This window comes from Hemiscyllium ocellatum, chromosome 4 (genome assembly GCF_020745735.1).
Source record: "Hemiscyllium ocellatum isolate sHemOce1 chromosome 4, sHemOce1.pat.X.cur, whole genome shotgun sequence".
In the NCBI taxonomy this organism is placed as follows: domain Eukaryota; kingdom Metazoa; phylum Chordata; class Chondrichthyes; order Orectolobiformes; family Hemiscylliidae; genus Hemiscyllium; species Hemiscyllium ocellatum.
The window spans coordinates 15,171,105-15,192,637 of record NC_083404.1 but is presented as its reverse complement, the minus strand read 5'-3'; positions in this window follow the sequence as shown (position 1 = coordinate 15,192,637).

Genomic DNA, 21,533 nt, shown 5'->3' with positions numbered 1-21,533 from the left:
CAATAGGAAGTAATGATTGTAATTGTTTTCTCTAATTACTGGATAATGAAGACAAATTATTTATCAAGCTTTGTCATTAAGAGCTTTATTGTTTCTATGAAGATTCTAAATGTTCCAGAATTATCCTCTCATTTTGTTACAAGAATTATTTTAAAACTTATTAAATATCATTAAAACAATTTAAAGAGATATTGTATTTTCTCTTTCTTTACAACATGGAGGAAAGACTAACTTGGCAACATTTTCCCTTCTTCCTAGTGGTTTTCATGTCACTTTTAATACCATGGATGATTTGCCCACCTTTCTGCTTCTTCTATAATCTTCCTATGCCATTTTACATTGAAAACAAATGTTTTGCTTATAACATTTCTTAAAGGAACATATTCATTTGAGCGATAAAGATTTGTTTATCTCTTCAAAACATTGCTTAATAAACTCTTCCAACTTCCCATTTGCCTTACTTATCGGTCATTTTCAGCAAGATGGCAGTGGAGTGGGGTTTCTGAGCCAGGGCTCATCACCCTGTCCACTTTTCTTTCCATTTCTTTTCTTTTCCTCTCTTTTCTCAGTTTTGTTTCTATTTTATTTTACTTACCTCTGGTTGAAGAGCTCAGTCATGACTGTGACATTGGCAGACTCATGGTGGTGTTGGAGGCGGTGTTGGGTTCCCAGTGGCTTCTGCAGTGATGAGGTGGTCCAAGCACTGACTCATGGCTGCTGCGGCAAAGGTGAGTTTGGGTTGCCAGTGGCATCTGCATCCAGCGCAAACTCATGGAGACACCGGTAGAGGTGAGTTTGGGCCCAGTACAAGACACAGTGGCTGTATCACTGAAGAGGAGTCATGCTGGTGGCTGAGTCAGGTTTGGGACAGTGTGATACCCAGTGGCATTGATGGTGTGTGCATTGGTGAGGTCTAGTAAGAACTCATGGTGGTGAGGGCATCAGTGTAGGCACTGAAGAGTAGCAACCTTTGTTGCAGCAGCAGTGATGTGGTAAAAGGGACTAGTGTCTCGTCACCTGACCCATAGTGCATGGCCCATGGCAGAGCACTTAATAGGAAGGACTAGAAGTTTGAGATTTTTTTCTTTATTTTTCTACCTTTTATATTCCATGTTTTGGCTTTTTTTTTAGTTTTAAGATGAGATCAGTGAGTGGAGACACGATACAACACTTCCACTATATTTTGTAACAAAATGCACTTGACAATAAAAAGAAATCAAATCAATTTATTCATTTTAGCTATCTTCTTAATTAGCTATTATCTATTTAAATAAATATTTATGTCTCTCAGCATTTCTTGATGTTTTTATGACAACAATTATTTGTTGAAAACAGCGAGTTAAAATATATTTTAGCTTTTCAGCCAAGATTTATCTTTCTGATGTAAATGTTTTCAACTTTCCTGTAGGGGATTAGATCCAACTGGGATGTCAGATATCGACCATTGTATCCTGGTTTATGTCTTGGATTTCATGGTAACTCTAGTAAGATCCATTGTAAGCTATCAGTTAACAATTAATGAAGGATTGGGTGGATTCAGGAAAGGGTAACTTCAAATGCAATCACAGAAATAGAGAATTTACATCAAAACAACAATTTAGCTAAAAATTAGTTGAATAAGTCAGAAAGGATAAAAACAGTTATAAAGGTAACAGAGCATTAATGATTAAAATGACAAGATGATTGAATAAAATTTAATATAATAAAAACACTATATTTGAATGTCTGCATTAAAAACAAAAAGAATTAACAGCATAATTAGAAACTAATTGGTTTGATCTGAGCACAAACAGAGAAAACCCTGGAGTTATTCAGCAGGTCTGGCAGAAACCGTGGAGAGAGAAACACAGTTAACATTTCAAGTCAAGTATGGCTCTTCATTAGAACTGGTTTGGTTGAACGTGGTTATAGAGTGATGGGGTTGGAAGGGACACATTTCATGGTACTTGTCTGTAAAAGAGATAGACAAAATGGAAAACAACTAGCAATTGCTCTGAATTTAACGGTGTTACAAGAAGACAAGATAGAAAAGGATTTTGGCTGGGAAATTAAGAAAAAGGATTGGATTATAGGTTCCTCTTGTTGGATGCTTTGGAGGTGGTAGAACATACAGGTCCACATAAGCAAACTACACACAATATACCCACTCAGCCCTGGTCCCACTATAATTTTACCAGTGGTGGAAAATGACATTAGTTGAACTATAATTATGGTCGCCTTTCTACGGGTAAGATGTAAAACCTGAGAGGAAGCAGCAAAGTTTTACAAAGATGTTGCCAGGACTAGAGGGTTTGAGCTATTGGAAGAGGCTGAATAGACTGGGACCTTTGTCCCCTGGAGTATCAGATTCAGAGAGGTGACTTTACAGAGGTTTATAAAATCATGAGATGCATGGATAGGATGAAAAGCCAAGGCCTTTTTCTGAGGATGGGGGAGTCCAAAACTGGAGGGCATAGCTTTAAGGTAAGAGGGGAAAGATTTAAAAAGGACCTGAGGGGTAACTTTTTCACACAGAGGGTGGTGTGTGTATGGAATGAGCTGCCAGAGGAAGTGGCGAAGGCTGGTACAATTACAACATTTAAAAGACATGTGGATGGGTATATGAATAGGAAGGGTTTAGAGGGTTATAGACCAAATGTTGCCAAATAGCACTAGGTCAGATTGGGGTGTCTGGTCAGTATGGATGAGTTGGAGCAGTGGGTCTGTTTCCTTGTGATATGACTCTATGACTACCAATAGGTAAATTGAGGCCATTAAGTTGACAATTAATCCAAATTAAGGGCCCCATCCCAATGGAATTTACCTGGTGAGAGAGAAGGCACACTCAAATCCCAGCAAGTTTCCTGGACAGGCATGGGGTGGGAGGGTGGTGATGGGGGGTCTTCTTTAATTGACCACCAGAACTATCATAACACCACGCCGTTCTCCCCAAACCCCACATAGATGTTTGCCTCCCTGGCTCCATGGCCTCTCAAACCTCAGTGCCCCTCATACCCCTCACCAGCAAGATCTAACCCAACTCCCCCAAACTGTGTCAGAAGCTGCTGAAAATTAAAGAATTAAAGCTAAACAATATCTATGGAAACTGTTAAGCTCAATGCCTAAATATGCATTCACATGTGTCTTATTCTATATAAAGCAATATTGTTTCAATCCCATGCTGAACGCAGGAGTGGTTACTGCTCCTGGGATGCTGCCTCTACAGGGAGCTCCATGTAACGAATTGGAACAAGAAGCTCTGGTGCCAAAGAGCAATAAATCTTGCTGTCAGTCAAATAGAATTGACAGTTATGTGGTTGCAGGCCAGGCAGATGTCTGCTGGGTGGCCTCCCCCCAACTTTTAGACTGGACAATGCTGTCCAAGAAAAGCCAGCTTTAATCCCTGAGGGAAGCTTGGTGCAAATATTCATATCACTGACCAGTGCGCCAGTACGCTGGAATGTTGGGACCATCCCATTTTGGTTAATCTTTTCATTTTCCTCAAATAGTGGAGTTAAATAGCCACAGAAAGGCTGACTGTTGGAGACTGAATGGATTTTTCCTGTGTTAGCATTCCAGCTTTGAGATCCCACTCACTATTTTCAATAAGGCAGCAAACCCACCCCAGACTAGTAAATGACAAATTTCTTAAGAGTAAAGATTGAGATTTGCATTTGACTTTAATGTTGATATCCCAACCCAAAAGCCAAATTTCTGCTCAAAGAGTAAATAATTAAATCTAAATAAGTCCTTTGAATGGAGCTAAGAAACATGAGCTAGAAAACAACGTACAGAGGAACCTCGATTATCCAAAGGACACAGGCAGGGAATATTTCGTTCGGTTAATTGAATTCCAGATAATTGAATGCCGGATGACATAATTTAGCTGAGCATCAGGACCTCTGGGATGGCACAGTGGTTAGCACTGCTGCCTCGCAGCACTAGGGTCCCAGGTTCAATTCTGGCCTCAGGTGACTGCGTGGGTTTGCTCTGGTTTCCTCCCACAGTCTAAAGGATGTGCAGGTCAAGTGAATTGGCCATACTAAATAGCCCATAGTGTTAGATGCATTAGTCAGAGGGAAATGGGTCTGGGTGGGTTACTCTTCGGAGGGTCGGTGTGGACTGGTTGGGTCAAAGGACCTGTTTCCACACTGTAGGGAATCTAATCTAATCTTGGATCTATCTAATCCAAAGAGGAGCCTTGATTATCTGAACAAGATGGGTGGGCACTATTTTGTTCAGATCATTGATTATTCAGATAATTGATTTGACCCTAAACAAGGGAAGCCATACTGATCTAACGCTGTGCTCTGTTGGAGAGGGTGTTTAAATCTATAATTTTGATGAGTCGGATATTTAAACAAACTGATCTTTGCATTCTGCAAATTGCAGGTTAAATTGAAAAGAACAAATCCTTTACCATCATAAAAATATATGGAAATCCCAGCATTAAGCAAGGTCCTGCAAAGCTTCAACAATCACAAGAGCACTTGTCAGTTTCTGATTAACTCAGTGTCGCGATGGAAAGACAGAAGCATCACCTCGTGCATGCTTTTATTTTCTTGGCCATATTTTTAATGAACGGCCTGGTAAAGTACTTAAATACCCTGTAAAGCATTTACTTTTGCAAAGGGCTGTGTAACTAATCCTTACCTAAAAAATATCCAGTCGTTGATGCCTGAGGTGCTTGTGTTTGTTTTTGTCAGCATTTTCACATGCTCACATGAGCTCTCAACACCAGCAAAACCAAGGAACTCATTATTGACTTTCAGCGGGATGTTATTCATGTCCCCTTACACATTAACAGCACAGAGGCGGAATGAGTGAACAGTGTCAAGCTCCTGGGAGTGGTCATCCATGACAAGCTTTCTTGGACTCTTCATGTGGACGCACTGGTTTCAAAGGCCCAACAATGTCTTTTCTTCCTCAGGCAGCTGAGGAAATTTGGCATGACAGCAAATACCTTTGCCCCAATTTTTATAGGTGTGACATCGAGAGTATTCTGTCTGGATGTATCATGACCTGGTATGGCAACTGTATCATTCAAGATCAGAGACGGTTACAGAGAATGATGAATTCAGCCTGGACAGTCACAAAGGCCAACCTCCCATTTATAGAATCCATCTACCAGGCCCGCTGTCAAGGAAAGGCCGCCAGCATTCTCAAAGATCATCCCACCTCGGCAATGCTCTTCTACAACCTCTACCATCGGGGAGAAGGTACAGCTGCCTGATCACACACACCAGCCGGTTTCGTAACAGTTTCTACCCTACTATTGTTAGAATACTGAATTGTCTCACAAACTCTTAACATTAGCCTGTACCTGTATTTTTGTTTTTGCCATTGTTTACCTATTATTTACTTATCTATGTTACTTAACTATGTGATCTGCCTGTATTGCTTGCAAGACAAAGCTTTTCACTGTGCCTCAGTACATGTGACAATAAAATTCAAATTCAATTCAAATCAATTCAATGTTCTTCAGTACAGGTCATCCAAATACAATTACCTCTTTGATGTAATGTTTCTGATGGATCTTGATATCTTCTTCCGATAATCCGAATTTTGGACAATTGATATTCGGATAATCGAGATTCCTCTGTACTCAGATAATTGAGCTCCCTTATAGTTATACACTGCCAGGAACATTACAAATCAAGAAACTAAAGGTACATGTTACAATCATAGTACAATAATCATGGGCTTCATTAAGACTGGAAAACCAAATTTGTAACAATAGTTTGGAAGTCAAATACATGAAATGTATTTAAAGATTTTTTTTTGTCCAGTATATAATAGAATCAACTGGGAACAAGCTATTTTAGATTTAGTCTTATGCAATGATAATCTTGGAGTAATTTATATCTGAAAAATGTGAACAATGTAGGGATGAGTGCTGAAATGGCTCAGGTAGATTAAATCATATTCTGCTGGAGAGGCAATGGGAACTCTTTAAATAATTCATAATTTTCAACAATTACTCTTTCCATTAAGAAACAAAAACCCCACAGGAAAAGTGGCTAAGATGAAAAGTTAAATATAGCTTTCCAGGAAGAGGCTTATAATGTTGCCAAAAATAATAGAAAGTCTGAGGATTCACAGAATATTAAAATTCAATGGATTACAAAAAGTTCATAAAGAAGGAAATAATAGGATGAGAGTAAGTTAACTAGAGACACAGCACAAATTGTAAAAGTCTCTAAGTATTTAAAAAGAGGAGATAAATAAATAGGTCCCTTAGAGGCAGAGAAAGGAAACTTCATTAACAACGAATGAAGACATTAAACACACACTGTATCTTTTTTCTGTGTAGAAAGCATTTGAAGTAATGAATAAACATAAAAACTAGGAGCTGGCTTAGGCCATTCAGTCCTTTCAGCTTGTTCCACCATTCAATATGATCATGGCCAATCCTCTATCTCAATATCATATTCACGCTATCTTCCCACAACCCTTGATGCCTTTAAAATCTACGAATGCATCTCTTTCTTGAATATATCCAGTGACTTTGCCTCCACAGCCTTATGCAGTAAAGAATTCCACAAGTTCACCACTCTTGGAATAAAGAAAGTTTTCATCATCTCAGTCCCAAATGGTGTTCCACATGTCCTGATACTGTGTTCCCTGATTCTAGACTCCCCAACCAACAAAAACATCTTCCCTGTATCAAGTCTATCCAGCCCTGTTCAAATGTTGCACCTTTAAGTCAGAGTCCTTCTCTCCACTGTGAACTTTTGTGAATACAGGTTCAATCAAACCAATCTTTCCTCATTGGAGTGTCTAACCATTCCCTGTATCAGCCTAGTGAACTTCCACTACACTCCCTCTGTGACAAAGAGCAAGAAATTTTGCTATCAGTCTAAACAAATTGGTAGTTATGTGTTTGCAGGCCAGCCATACTTCTTTGCAGAGCTCAAGTCTGGGAAGCGTTTTCATTACCATTCAAAGGAAGTGCTACTAAGACAAAGTCAACCTGAAGGGTTCAGTTTGGAGGTTTGATATCAACTTCAAATGCTGGAAGTAGCTCATCCATGGAAAACTGCAACTGGAGCAACCAAATAAAAAATGGTGAGAACTTCTTTGAAAGTAGGATCATATGGGAAGAAGAAACAAAGGGAATGAGAGGACATCATAGTCCAGCTACTCATCTATAATATCCGGGCTTGTTGCAACAGAAAGGTGCAAATTGGATTTGGAAGATGTCTATGAACATGGAAGATGTTTGTGGGCGGCACGGTGGCACAGTGGTTAGCACTGCTGCCTCACAGCGCCTGAGACCCGGGTTCAATTCCCGACTCAGGTAACTGACTGTGTGGAGTTTGCACGTTCTCCCCGTGTCTGCGTGGGTTTCCTCCGGGTGCTCCGGTTTCCTCCCACAGTCCAAAGATGTGTGGGTCAGGTAAATAGGCCATGCTAAATTGCTCGTAGTGTTAGGTAAGGGGTAAATGTAGGGGTATGGGTGGGTTGCGCTTCGGCGGGTCGGTGTGGACTTGTTGGGCCCAAGGGCCTGTTTCCACACTGTAAGTAATCTAATCCAATCTAAAACCCATCAAACACCACAGAAGATGAACTTGGTCATCTTTGCTTCAAAGGACATGAAAGCCTTCTGATTAAACCCATTACAGTTAATAGACAAATAACAAGCGTTTGCTGCATCTACATCTATTAGCCCTACCTGGGCTCCTGTTCTTAATCTAACTCCTGTTCAGAAAGATGTTGCTAACTAGAGAAGGAATAGGAGTTTTACTGTCTGAGAGACTTCCAAAGCTGCTGGGACATTTTTGAGATCAAGTCACATAGAACATCAAAACTCTACAGGTCAATTCAAATCGATATATGAACAGTAAGCAGGACTCCTTAGCTGGAGTAGTGTTTATGGTCATACAATTATAATTCATCAGACATGATATTTTGTATCTACAATGCTTTACTTTCTCTGTAATCCAAGTGCATGGAATAAATCAATGAATTGCATGGCAGTAAAATAAAGGAGCTGGATTTACTGCTTTTCGTCAAGTATATAAATGATTTGGATGTGAATATAAAAGGTATGGTTATTAATTTTGTAGATGGGATCAAAATTAGAGGTGTCATGGACATTGAAAAAGGTTACCTCAGAGTACAGCAGGATCTTGACCAAATGGGAAAATGGGTCAATGGGCCAAGAAATGGCAGATGGAGTTTAATTTAGATAAATGTGAGGTGCTGCATTTTGGAAAGGAAAATCAGGCTTATACACTTAATGGTAAGGTCCTGGAGAGTGTTGCGGAACAAAGAGACCTTGGAGTGCAGGTTCAAAGTTCGTTATAAGTGGAGTTGTAGGTAGATAGGATAATGAAGAAACTTTTCATTATGCTTTCTTTTATTGGTCAGTGTGTTGAATATGGGAGTTGGGAGGTCATGTTGTGATTGTATAGGGCAATGGTTAAGTCATCACTGGAATATTATGTGCAATTCTGGTCTCTATGTCAAAAGAAGGATGTTGTGAAACTTGAAAGGGTTGAAAAAAGATTGACAAAGATGTTGCCAGGGGTTTGAGGGCTTGAGCTAAATAGAGTAGTGAACAGGCTGGGGCTATTTTCCCTGGAGCATCAGAGGCTGAGGGTTATAGAGTCATAGAGGTATACAGCATGGAAACAGACCCTTCGGTCCAACTCGTCCATGCTGAGCAGATATCCCAGCCCAATCTAGTCCCATCTACCAGCACCCGGCCCATATTCCTCCAAACCCTTCCTATTCATATGCCCATCCAAATGCCTCTTAAATGTTGCAACTGTACCAGCCTCCACCACTTCCCCTGACCATTCCATACTCATGCCACCCTCTGCATGAAAAAGTTGCCCTGTAGGTCTCTTTTATATCTTTCCCCTCTCACCCTAAACCTATGCCCTCTAGTTCTGGACTCCTCCACCCCAGGAAAAATACTTTGTCTATTTACCTTATCCATGCCCCTCATAATTTTGTAAACCTCTATAAGGTCACTTCTCAGCCTCTGATGCTCCGGAGAAAACAATCCCAGCCTGTTCAGTCTCTCCCTGTAGCTCAAATCCCCCAACCCTGGCAACATCCTTGTAAATCTTTTCTGAACCCTTTCAGGTTTCACAATATCTTTCCAATAGAAAGGAGACCAGATTTGCACACAATATTGCAACAGTGGCCTAACCAATATCCTGTACAGCTGCAACATGACCTTCTAACTCCTGTACTCAATACTCTGACCAATAAAGGAAAGCATACCAAACGCCTTCTTCATTATCATATCTATCTGTGACTCCACTTTCAAGGAGCTGTGAACCTGCACTCCAAAGTCTCTTTGTTCAGCAATACTCCCTAGGATCTTACCATTAAGTGTATAAGTCCTGCTAAGATTTGCTTTCCCAAAATGCAACACCTTGCATTTATCTGAATTAAACTCCATCTGCCACTTCTCAGCCCATTGGTCCTTCTGGTCCAGATCCTGTTGTAATCTGAGGTAACTCTCTTCGCTGTCCACTATACCTCCAATTTTGGTGTCATATGCAAACTTACTAACAGTACCTCTTCTGCGCGCATCCAAATCATTTATGTAAATGACAAAAAGTAACGGACCCAGCACCGATCCTTGTGGCACTCCACTGGTCACAGGCCTCCAGTCTGAAAAACAACCCATCACCACCACACTCTGTCTTCTATCTTTGAGCCAGTTCTGTATCCAAATGACTAGTTCTCCCTGAATTCCATGAGATCTAACCTTGCTAATCAGTCTCCAATGGGGAATCTTGTTGAATGCCTTACTGAAGTCCATATAGATCACATTTACTGCTCTGCCTTCATCAATCCTCTTTGTTACTTCTTTAAAAAACTCAATCAAGTTTGAGAGACATGATTTCCCATGCACAAAGCCATGTTGACTATCCCGAATAAGTCGTTGCCTTTCCAAATATATGTACATCCTGTCCCTCAGGATTCCCTCCAACAATTTGCCCACCACCGATGTCAGGCTCACTGGTCTATAGTTCCCTGGCTTGTCCTAACCACCCTTCTTAAATAGTGGTACCACATTAGCCAGCCTCTAGTCTTCCGGCACCTCACCTGTGGCTATCGATGATACAAATATCTCAGCAAGAGGCCCAGCAATCACTTCTCTAGCTTCCCACAGAGTTCTAGGCTACGCCTGATCAGGTCCTAGCGATTTATCCACCTTTACCCGTTTCAAGACATCCAACACTTCCTCCTCTGTAATATGGACATTTTTCAAGATGTCACCATCAATTTCCCTACAGTCTATATCTTCCATATCCTTTTCCACATTAAATACTAATGTAAAACACTCATTTAGTATCTCCCCCATTTTCTGCGGCACCACACAAAGGCTGCCTTGCTGATCTTTGAGGAGCCCTATTCTCTCCCTAGTTACCCTTTGGTCCTTAATGTATTTGTAAAAACCCTTTGGATTCTCCTTAATTCTATTTGCCAAAGCTATCTCATGTCCCCTTTTTGCCCTCCTAATTTCCCTCTTAAGTAAACTCTTACTTCCTTTATACTCTAAGGATTCAGTTGCTCAATCCTGTCTATATCTTACGTATGCTTCCTTCTTTTTCTTAACCAAACCTTATGGAGGTTGACCTTATAGATGTTTATAAAATCATGAGGGGCATGGATAGAGTGAATAGACAAGGTCTTTTCCCTGGGGTGGGAAGCATCCAAAATGAGAGGACGTAGGTTTAGGGTGAGAGAGGAAAGATTTAAAAAGGATCTAAGGGGCAACATTTTCACTCAGAAGGTGGTGCATGTATAGAATGAGCTAAACATTTAAAAGGCATTTGGATGTATATATGAATAAGAAAGGTTTAGAGGCATATGGGCCAAATGCTGGCAAATAGGACTAATTAGGATTAATTTAGGATATCTGGGCAACATGGATGAGTTGGACTGAAGGATCTGTTTCCAGGCTGTATATCTCTATGACTCTTAAGAATGGCAGATGCTGGAAATCGGAGACAAAAATGGAAATTGCTGGAGAAACTCAATAGGTCTGTCAGCATCCGTGGATAGAAAGCAGAATTAATATTGAGTTCAAAGACCCTTCTTTAGAACATTCAGAGCTTTTGCTTCTGACTGAAGCAAAGTATCTTAATGTTCTGAAGAAGACACTAGCACTCCACAATTTCAAGAGAGTCAGGGGCAGAGCTGAGAGTAGTGGCCATCACTAAGGAGAAGGTGATGAGGAAGCTAAAAGGTCTGAAGTTGGATAAATCACCCAGACCAGATGGACTGTACTCCAAGCTTCTGAAGGAGAAGGTGAAGAGATTGTGGAGGTATTGGTAAAGGCATACCTTTCAGCATTCACTAGACATCCCTAAAGGACTGAAAAATAACTAATTTAAAATGCCTGTTTGCAAAGGGAGGGAGACAGTTGACAGGAAATTATACACTAGCGAGCTTGACCTTGGTCATTGGTAAGATATTAGAGTTTATTATTAACGATTAGCCTCCAGAGTGCTTGGAAGTGCATGGCAACAATTTGAGTCGGCATGTTCGTCTAGGGGAGTTTATGCCTGATAAATCAAGTTAGATTTCTTTGAGGTGGTAACAAGCAATTTTGACAAAAGAGAGCCAATACAGATGATCTATTTGGACTTCCAGAAGGCCTTTGACAAGATGCTGCACAGAAGGCTGCTAAATAAGAAGTGTATGGTATACTGGCAGAGGGGCAGAGAGTGGGGATAAAGGGATGTTTTTCATTGATTAATGGAGTTCTATAGGGGTCCATGTTGGGACCACAACTATTCACATTATACAGTAAAATTTGAATAAAGGAACTGAGGGAATTGTTGCCAAGTTACCAGATGACACAAAGATAGGTAGAGGGACAGATAGTGTTGAGGAAGTGGGGAGTCTGTAGAAGAACTTGGACAGGCTGGGAGATTGGTCAAAGAAGTAGCAGGTGGAAAGCATTGTGGGAAAGTATGAGGTTGTGTATTTTAGTAGGAAGAATAGAGGCATAACCTATTTTCTAAATGAGGAAAATTTTGGAAATCTTATGGTCAGAGCAACTCAGGAGTGACATTTCAAGATTCTTTTAAAGTTAACTGACAGGTTCAGTTGGCAGTTAGAAAGGCAAATGCAGTGTTGGTATTCATTTGAAGAGGGCTAGAATACAAGAACAAGGATAAACTGCCAAGGATATATAAGGCTGTGATCAGACTGCAGGGAGCAGCCAGCAGATTGGGCCTGAGAAACATATAAGCCATGATTGAATGGCAGAACTGACTCAATGCACCGAATGACCTAATTTTGCTCTGGTATCTTCTGGTCTTTAGCTGTTATAACTCGGTACCCTAGCTTTGTGTTCATTTCACATGCTTTTGGCTTGCTATCATTCTGCATCTGCAAATTCAAACTTTCCAAATGCTAGTAATTTAAAATATGCATTTTTACCTTTTTAAATGCCAGGAGATTCTTTCCCCCAACTGCACTCATCCTTTTAAGTATTTGCAGCAGTTTTACAAACCAGACATCCTGCTTCCACCCCCACACCTAAGTCAATATGCACAGGAAATGCATCCTAATTAGTTTCAGTTGATTTATTTAAACTTGAATACCCATCATAAGAAGCAAACAGCCAGCAGATGACTGTAGGTGCAATCAAGTTTAAGTTCATCATCAGACAACTGTGTCAGAAGCTGCTGGAAAATAAAAGAGTTAAAGCTAAACAAAATCTATGGAAACTGTTAAGCTCTAAGTCTAAATATGCATTCATATGTGTCTATCCTACATAAGCATTATTGTTTTCTTCAGCAAGTGACATGAGAGTTACTATAATCTACTGAGTTTCAACCTGATAATTATTCTGTCATATCTCTTTGACATTGATCGAGGAAGAGATTAAAAGTTAAGATGGTGAAGAATTAATCGTGCTGATCTTAAGAAAGTTATAGTATTCAGGTTTCTGCTTGTTATGTCCAGATGGTGTTAACTAGTGATCATGTTTCCTTTTGTTACCTCCAATAAAACTAACATTTTAAAGTTAACATTGGATTCATAGAACTTAAACATTCAAGAAACATAACTCTTTGTACTTGCATGCTTTTCATACTCTCAGAATTATTTTCTCGTTTCCCTTCACCTACCAAGAACTCTCGATGTTAGCAGTCAGTTACTGGTGGCCATTAAATGTGGCAGGAAAGGATTCCTAATCTTTACTTTAATATATCTTTGATAAAGTTGATCTATACTATAACCCAAATCACAAATTAAGTCACAGGCAAAACCAGGACTATAAGGACAATAATCTAATTCACTATCCAAACAGAATTCAACCCGAGAAACTGTCTGTCCATGACCAATGTCAGAGATTATCATGCAAAATATATTTTGTTGTCAAATTCCATTTGACACCTGATGAAGGAGCAGCACTCCGAAAGCTAGTGCTTCCAATTAAACCTGTTGGATTATAACCTGGTGTTGTGTGATTTTTAACTTTGTACACCCCAGTCCAATACCAGCATCTCTAAATCATTTAATTCCCAGTTAAGGTATGCAGTGTTTCTCACTTTACACGGGACTTAAACTGTAAAAAATAATTATTTCCTGAAATCTTCTCCCTTTTAATTTGCCTCAAATTCTTCCGATGAAGTTTCGGTTTCCATTTTACTCCCACTAAGTAAAATCATTCTACAATCATTTTGATAACAAAAGGTGAGCTATTTTATCAATAAAACTGACAGATTTGGACTGTTGTTTCAAACTCCCCCTCATTCCCTGGGCCACCGTTGGGCATGTAATCATTGAAATTTGACTTGATATTTACTTACTTAAAATGGTCATATAATTCTGTTGGATGACTGATATTAGTGCTTCAAGCAGATTTCTATTCTAATTTAACAATATACTCTTTACTTATATTCTTGGGCATATTTTACAAAAATACTTATATTTCAGCCAGGATAAACTGTGCTTTAACTTAACAGCTAGAATACAACCAGGGCTTATCTTTACGTATTTTGCCAATGTTGTAGTTCATAGGGTTGATACAAACTTATTTCTGTTTTGCAGTCAGACTGCTTTGACTCAGTTAGCATGTCTTGTCGCTGTATGCCTGCCCCATAGCATGGTGTAGCACTTAGCACTTGTGTAAATGATGTAGACCATCACATTTCAAGCCACATGTGCTATTTTATATGGCAATTTGTAGGCACTAAGTGGTAATTGCCTGTGGCACTGTTAAAACCACTTTTCATGAGGTTAAATGGAGGACCTGCATATAAAATACAGCTGCATCTGTCATCGCCAAGACAATTCCAAAATATCTGAAGGCTTTCTATTTGTAAGGCACAGAAGTCTATGTAAACCAGGTTGTAGAACTAGTTAAATTGATGGATCTGAGATTCACTTCTCGCATATGTTTATATTTAACAAATAGCTGCTATATGATCTTGACACACAAAGGAAGGGCTCTAGACTTTCGTATTGTCCACCAGTCCATTTCTCAGCTAATTTTGCACCATGTAGATTTCTTCTATGAATTTGTTTACTTCCACGGAGAAAAAAAAACAAAGATTCTTTGCCACTTTAGGATTTCTCAATTTAAGGGGGGGCACTGTTAGTTCTCGTGTGTTTCTGCAGAACCCTTTCCCCAATTTAGTTGGCATATGATTGGAACAACATAATCCTGAGTATTCTGAGCAACTTCCTATTTGATTTCACACGTTCTTCATAACTGCTTCACTGTAGCAGAACGCTTGAAAGTGAATCTTTGCCTGGTGTTTTTGTTGTGAAAATGGATGTCATAATATCTTTACCTAGATACTTTTTCTCTGTGTGTTTCAATTACCTAATTCAAATTATTTACATTTGCAGAAAGCAAGCTAGTATTTGTTGATTATTCCAGGTTTGCCATTTCTTCCTTATGCTAATAGTTTCGTAGTCTCTTGTCTCTGTCCTTCTATTTCACTGCTCCCTGATTTGAATCCAATTTCCACCATCATTTTGCACATTCACTTTCCTGGGATGGCGAGCTGAGTTTCAGTGAATGCGTTCTACCTGTATTTTGCTTGTTTATCTTTTGTTTCTCGAAGCATTCATCAATAGTTTCTTGCAATTTAAAAAAAAATCTATGAAATGGCAATAATTTGTTCCTTTAGTTTAGAGAACATTACCTCCAAGGTTATTGGCTGGGAACTAAAAACAAGTTAAAGACACGGCATAAAGGACTCCTTAACAAGAATGCCAATTTCTTTGTCACAAATTCTCTTCCTTAAGATCCTTCCCTACTGTCTTGTTTCCAACTGTGTTTTTATGTGAGAATTACTTGCTGCATGCATTTCCAGCGCTAATATAGTTCAAGCTGTTTGTTTCATTTACATGTATTTTATTCCATTGTACACACTATCCATCTGGTTGGCATACTTTAGTTAAGCATCTGGCAGGCATACAGCAATTTATAATAAAATGTTAGTGCAGCGCTAGAAAAGTGGACTGCTACACTGAGTTGACAGTATCAACTGCAGATACAAAGTAACATTAAAGAGCAATTTTAACATTAGCTTGATGGCCTATGGACCCCAATTTGATGAATGCACTCAATAATGAATAGCTTTGAACTATTCCAAGCCCTTGCTGAGTCGACTGGAGTTTTTCACAGACACAAGACCTTAATTGGTCTTCTTTTTTTATGCAACCTTCCTTACTTCCATTAAATAGTAAATGTTCCACTGCTGCACTAAGCGATGGCTCATATAGAAAGAATTTGCATTTATAAGACCATAAGAAATAGGAGTAGAAGGAAGGCCATTCAACCCATCAAGCCCACTCTGACATTCTATTTCATCGAGTCATTGTCATAGAGCTGTACAGCATGGAAACAGACCCTTCTGTCCAACCTGTCCATGCCGACCAATTATTCCAACCCAATCTAGTCCCACCTGCCAGCATCCGGCCCATATCCCTCCAAATGCCTCTTAAATGGTGCAATTGTACCAGCCTCCACCACATCCCCTGGTAGCTCATTCCATACACGTACCACCTCTGCATGAAAAAGTTGCCCCTCAGGTCTCTTTTATATCTTTCCCCTCTTACTCTAAACCTATGCCCTCTAGTTCTGGACTCCCTGACCCCAGGGAAAAGATTTTGTCTATTTATCTTATCCATGCCCCTCATAATTTTGTAAACCTCTATAAGGTCACCCCTCAGCCTCCGACCCTCCAGGGAAAACAGCCCCAGCCTGTTCAGCCTCTTCCTACAGCTCAAATCCTCCAACCCTGGCAACATCCTTGTAAATCTTTTCTGAACCCTTTCAAGTTTCCGATAGGAAGGAGACCAGAATTGCATGCAATATTCCAACAGTGGCCTAACCAATGTCCTGTACAGCTGCAACATGACCTCCCAATTCCTGTACTCGATTCTCTGACCAATAAAGAAAAGCATACCAAACACCTTCTTCACTATCCTATCTACCTGTGACTCCACTTTCAAGGAGCTATGAATCTGCACTCCAAGGTCTCTTTGTTCAGCAACACTCCCTAGGACCTTACCATTAAGTGTTTAAGTCCTGCTAAGATTTGCTTTCCCAAAATGCAACATTTTGCATTTATCTGAATTAAACTCCATCTGCCACTTCTCAGCCCATTGATCCATCCTGTCCAGATCTGAGGTAACCCTCTTCGCTGTCCACTACACCTCCAATTTTGGTGTCATCTGCAAACTTACTAACTGTACCTTTTATACTCGCATCCAACTCATTTATGTAAATGACAAAAAGTGGAGGACCCAGCACCGATCCTTGTGGCACTCCACTGGTCACAGGCCTCCAGTCTGAAAAACAACACACCACCACCACCCTCGGTCTTTTACCTTTGAGCCAGTTCTGTATCCAAATGGCTAGTTTGCCTTGTATTCCATGAGATTTAACCTTGATAATCAGTCTCCCATGGGAACCTTGTCTGATGGGCATTTCAACGCCACTTGCCCACACTCTCCCGTAGCCCTTAATTCCTTGCGAGATTAAGAATTTATCAATCTCTGCCTTGAAGACATTTAACATCCCAGCTTCCACTACGCTCTGTGGCAATGAATTCCACAGGCCCCCCCCCCCCACTCTCTGAAGAAATGTCTCCTCATTTCCGTTCTAAATTGCCCCCATCTAACTCTAAGGCTATGCCCATGGGTCCTAGTATCCCCACCTAACGGAAACAATTTCCCAGCATCCACCCTTTCTAAGCTATGCATTATCTTATAAGTTTCTATTAAATCTCTCCTCAATCTTCTAAACTCTAATGAATACAACCCCAGGATCGTCAGCGATTCATTATATGTTGGGCCTACCATTCCAGGGATCATCCGTATGAATCTCCACTGGACACACGCCAGTGCCAGTATGCCCTTCCTGAGGTGTGGGGCCCAAAACTGGACACAGTACTCCAAATGGGGCCTAACCAGAGCTTTATAAAGTCTCAGTAGCACATCACTGCTGTTACATTCCAACCCACTTGAGATAAATGACAACATTACATTTGCTTTCTTAACCATGGACTCAACCTGCAAGTCAACCCTTACAGAATCCTGTACTAGCACTCCAAAGTCCCTTTGTACTTTGGCTTTATGAATTTTCTCACCATTTAGAAAATAGCGTGTGTTCTTTTTTCCAAAGTGCAATCGCACATTTGCTCACTTTCAATTTTATCAGCCATTTCTTGGACCACTTTCGTAAACTGTCTAAATCTTTATGCAGCTTCCCCACCTCCTCAATACTACCTGCCTGTCCATCTAACTTCATATCATGGGCAAACTTCACCAGAATGCCACCAGTCCCTTTGTCCAGATCATTAATATATAAAGTAAACAGCTGTGGTTCCAACACTGAACCCTGTGGGACATCACTTGTCACTAGCTGCCATTCTGAAAAAATTATATCAAATCTTAACATGTTTTTAACGTGTACCAAAGTGCTTCTCAATCATCACGTTACTTTTGAAATGTAGTCACTTCTGCAGCAACATGGAATGGGCTGGTGTAGCCTGGAGTGGGGCTCTGGAGGCGGCATGGTGTGGGCTGGTATAGCCCAGAGCAGGACTCTGGAGGTGGCATGGTGTGGGCTGGTGTAGCCCGGAGTGGGGCTCTGGAGGCGACGTGACATGGGCCTGTGTAACCCAGACCGGGGGCTCTGGAAGTGGCATGGTGTGGGCCTGTGTAGCCTAGAGTAGGTACTCTGGAGGTGGCATGGTTTAGGTTGGTGTAGATCAGAGTGGTGCTGGACATGTACAAAAGGTCAGGCAGCATCTGAAGAGCAGGTAAATTGACCTTCCTGATGAAGGGCTCCTGCCCAAAACATCAATTTTCCTGCTCCTCAGATGCTGCCTGACCTGTTGTGCATTTCCAGCACCACTCTAATCTTGACTCTAATCTCCAGCATCTGCAGTCCTCACTTTCGCTTAGTAGGTTGGTGTAGCCTGGAGCAGGATTGTAGCAGTAGAGAAGGAAAAGTTTTTTTTAATCTTTTCAACAATTATATTTCAAGGTAATATTAATGGTGCCTGTGCATGGCGACAATACACACTTTTCACTGCATTTTATACTGATTACATGTGACAATAAATGATTCAATTCAATTTAAATTAACTTACATAGGTGAGTGTGGCGTCCAATTTACAAACAGACAAGACCTTTAAACAGAAAATGAATTAACGACAAACAATTTAAATAAACAAATAGGGTAAGAAAAGAGCAGCTTGTCCATCAAAAGCTTGCTGTTAACTAACACGGCTCAACTCATTCACACTTTGATCTGTATGAATCTACGTGTGTTCCTTATCTACCCCCAAACAACATGTAATCACTTGGGAAAGGCAAGGAAACCAGAGGGAAAAATATCTAGGTAAATTTAGGAAAATATCCCACCCCTACCATCCAAGGGTAATCAAGCTAGTTCCAGGAGACAATGAAGACTTGATGATACAGTCCAATACCAATCTTTCTGTAATCAGTTTTGCCAGTCTGTTAGAAATTTATCCAGTTTCTTTTTATTTACTTACAGCAAATCCATGCTTGTTCATTGTTCAATAACTCTAACTAAAAATGCTTTTGCATATTTTAATTTGTTCTATATTGATGCAACTTATACTCATGTCCCATATCCTTCCTAACCTATCTAACTCAAATAACTAACCACATGGACTGAATTTGATCCTTTCATTAATTTAAATACCTCAATCGAATTTGTTTGAAGTCTATGGCTTTCTGGATCAAACAAGCTCCAGCTCATGGTAATTAATGGCCTTTAAGCTATAGATCAATCAATTGGGACTCCTCTGAACTATTTTTAGGTCCTCTCCATCACACAGCATGAGGGTCAAAACAGGACATGGTATTTTAAATGAGATCTAGTCAAGATGTTATATACGTAAATATAGTATTTTCTGTTTTATAGACAGGCAATTCCCAAGGTTGTGAACAGGCTCTGTGCTTCAATCTGTTCGCAATTTGTTTCGTACAACGGTCAGAACACAATGCAGGATAATGGAAAATAGCCATTTGTAAGTAAAAGTAAATGTTTGCATGTTGGATCTTTAAAATTAATTTGAATACATATCCATATGGAATTGCATTTGCAAGGAAGGGCATTTGTAAGTTAGCCATTCATAAATTGCGGACACCCATGCATCTTAGAAGTTTTTGAAACAGCCTCACTTATTGATCCCCTCTTGTTTCATGCAGTACAACAGCCAGGTCTTTCTCTGTTCAATGACTACAGACTTACTGCTGGCCCTATATGGTATGCATTGCAATTGACTACATGAAATAACAATACTTCTCTTTGCTTCTCGCCAATAATTCCTTTCTTCCTCCAATAATGCATAGAATCATGCAATCCCTACAGTGGGAGCAGCACCACAACTAACTGAAGATTATAACCACCTAGAAACATCCGCTTTCCACCTAATCCCTGTAACCCTGCATTTCTCATGACTAATCCACCTAGCCTGCAGACCTCTGGGCACTACGGGCAATTTAGCATGGCCAATCCACCTCACCTGCGCATCTTTGGATTATGGGGGAAACCGAAGCACCGGAGGAAACCCACACAGACATGGGGAGAATGTGCGAACTCCACACAGACAGTTGAGGCTGGAATCAAATTCATATCTCTGGTGTTGTGAGGCAGTGTCGCTAACCAATGAGCTAACCACCGTTCTGCCCGTTGTGAGGTACTAATAGCCAATTTTGTTACTGAAGTTCTGCCCAATCATTTAGTGTGTCTATTGCATCATTGAAAAGGTTTCATTGATTGGAAGCCATTAGTTTGCCACCGCTTCCTTAGTTTTATTCCAAAATTTATCGAGATAACTGAATGCATGCAAGAAACTTGTAAACATTCTGAGTAAGTTTTAAAATGTGTTATCTACATATGACTGAAGGTTTCCATAATGGGCAAACTGTAATATAGAATTTCCCCTCCAATGAGAGAAAACTCTAGGAAATCAGCTTTCAAATGCCTGCTCAGAAAGAATATTTAGATTACAGGAAAGATGTTGTTAAATTTGAGAGGGTGCAGAAAAGGTTAACAAGGATGTTCCTGGGTCAGACAGTTTGAGCTATAGGGAGAGGCTGAATAGGCTGGGGCTTTTTTCCCTGGAGCATCAGAAGCTGAGGGGTGACCTTATAGAAGTTTATAAAATCATGAGGGGCATGGCTAGGGTAAATAGCCAATGCCATTTTTTTTCCCAGATTAAGGGAGTCCAAAACTATAGGCCATACATTTAAGGTGAGAGGGAAATGATACAGAAGGGACCTGAAGAGTGAGTTTTTAACACAGGGGGAAGAGTATGTATGGAATGAGCTGCCAGAGGAAGTGGAGGAGGCTGGTACAATTACAACATTTAAAAAGCATGTGGATGGGTACATGAATAGGAAGGATTTACAGAGATATGAGCTAAATGCTGGCAAATGGGACTAGATTAATTTAGAAAATTTGTTTGGTATGGACATGTTGGACCAAAGAATCTGTCTCTGTGTACACAACTCTATGACACTTTGACTCTAATAAGTTTATAATTATGTTAAATGAGAAGATTAAATTTATAAGGCTCTTCCAGCAGTGTTAGAAATGAGGAAATCACATACCTGATGCACATCGAGCAATTTTGTTTTCTAAAATGAGATCATACTACTGGCATATGACAACGTGTGATATTGATAATTACTTAAACACATTCCTTTCTGGAACTGAAAGCACACAGCCAGGGACCACTTGCATATTTCAGTCAAAATCATCAGGAGCTTTGGAGTCTAGTTGATGTTTTAAAAATAAGTCCAAGTCCCATTGCGTGAAAAAGTACTTTGTGTTTCCAAAAAAAAAATGATTCAATTGGCAAATTACATTAATTATTTTTGTTGGGGATAATGACATTTTTAGATACTGTCAGAAGTCACACAATATCAGTCATCTTCACCGGATGAAGGGGCAGTGCTCTGAAAGCATGGGATTCAAATAAACCTGTTGATTCTCACTTGGTGTCACGTGACCGTGTCCACCCCAGGCCAACACCAGCAGCTCCACATCATTTTTAGTTGCTGTT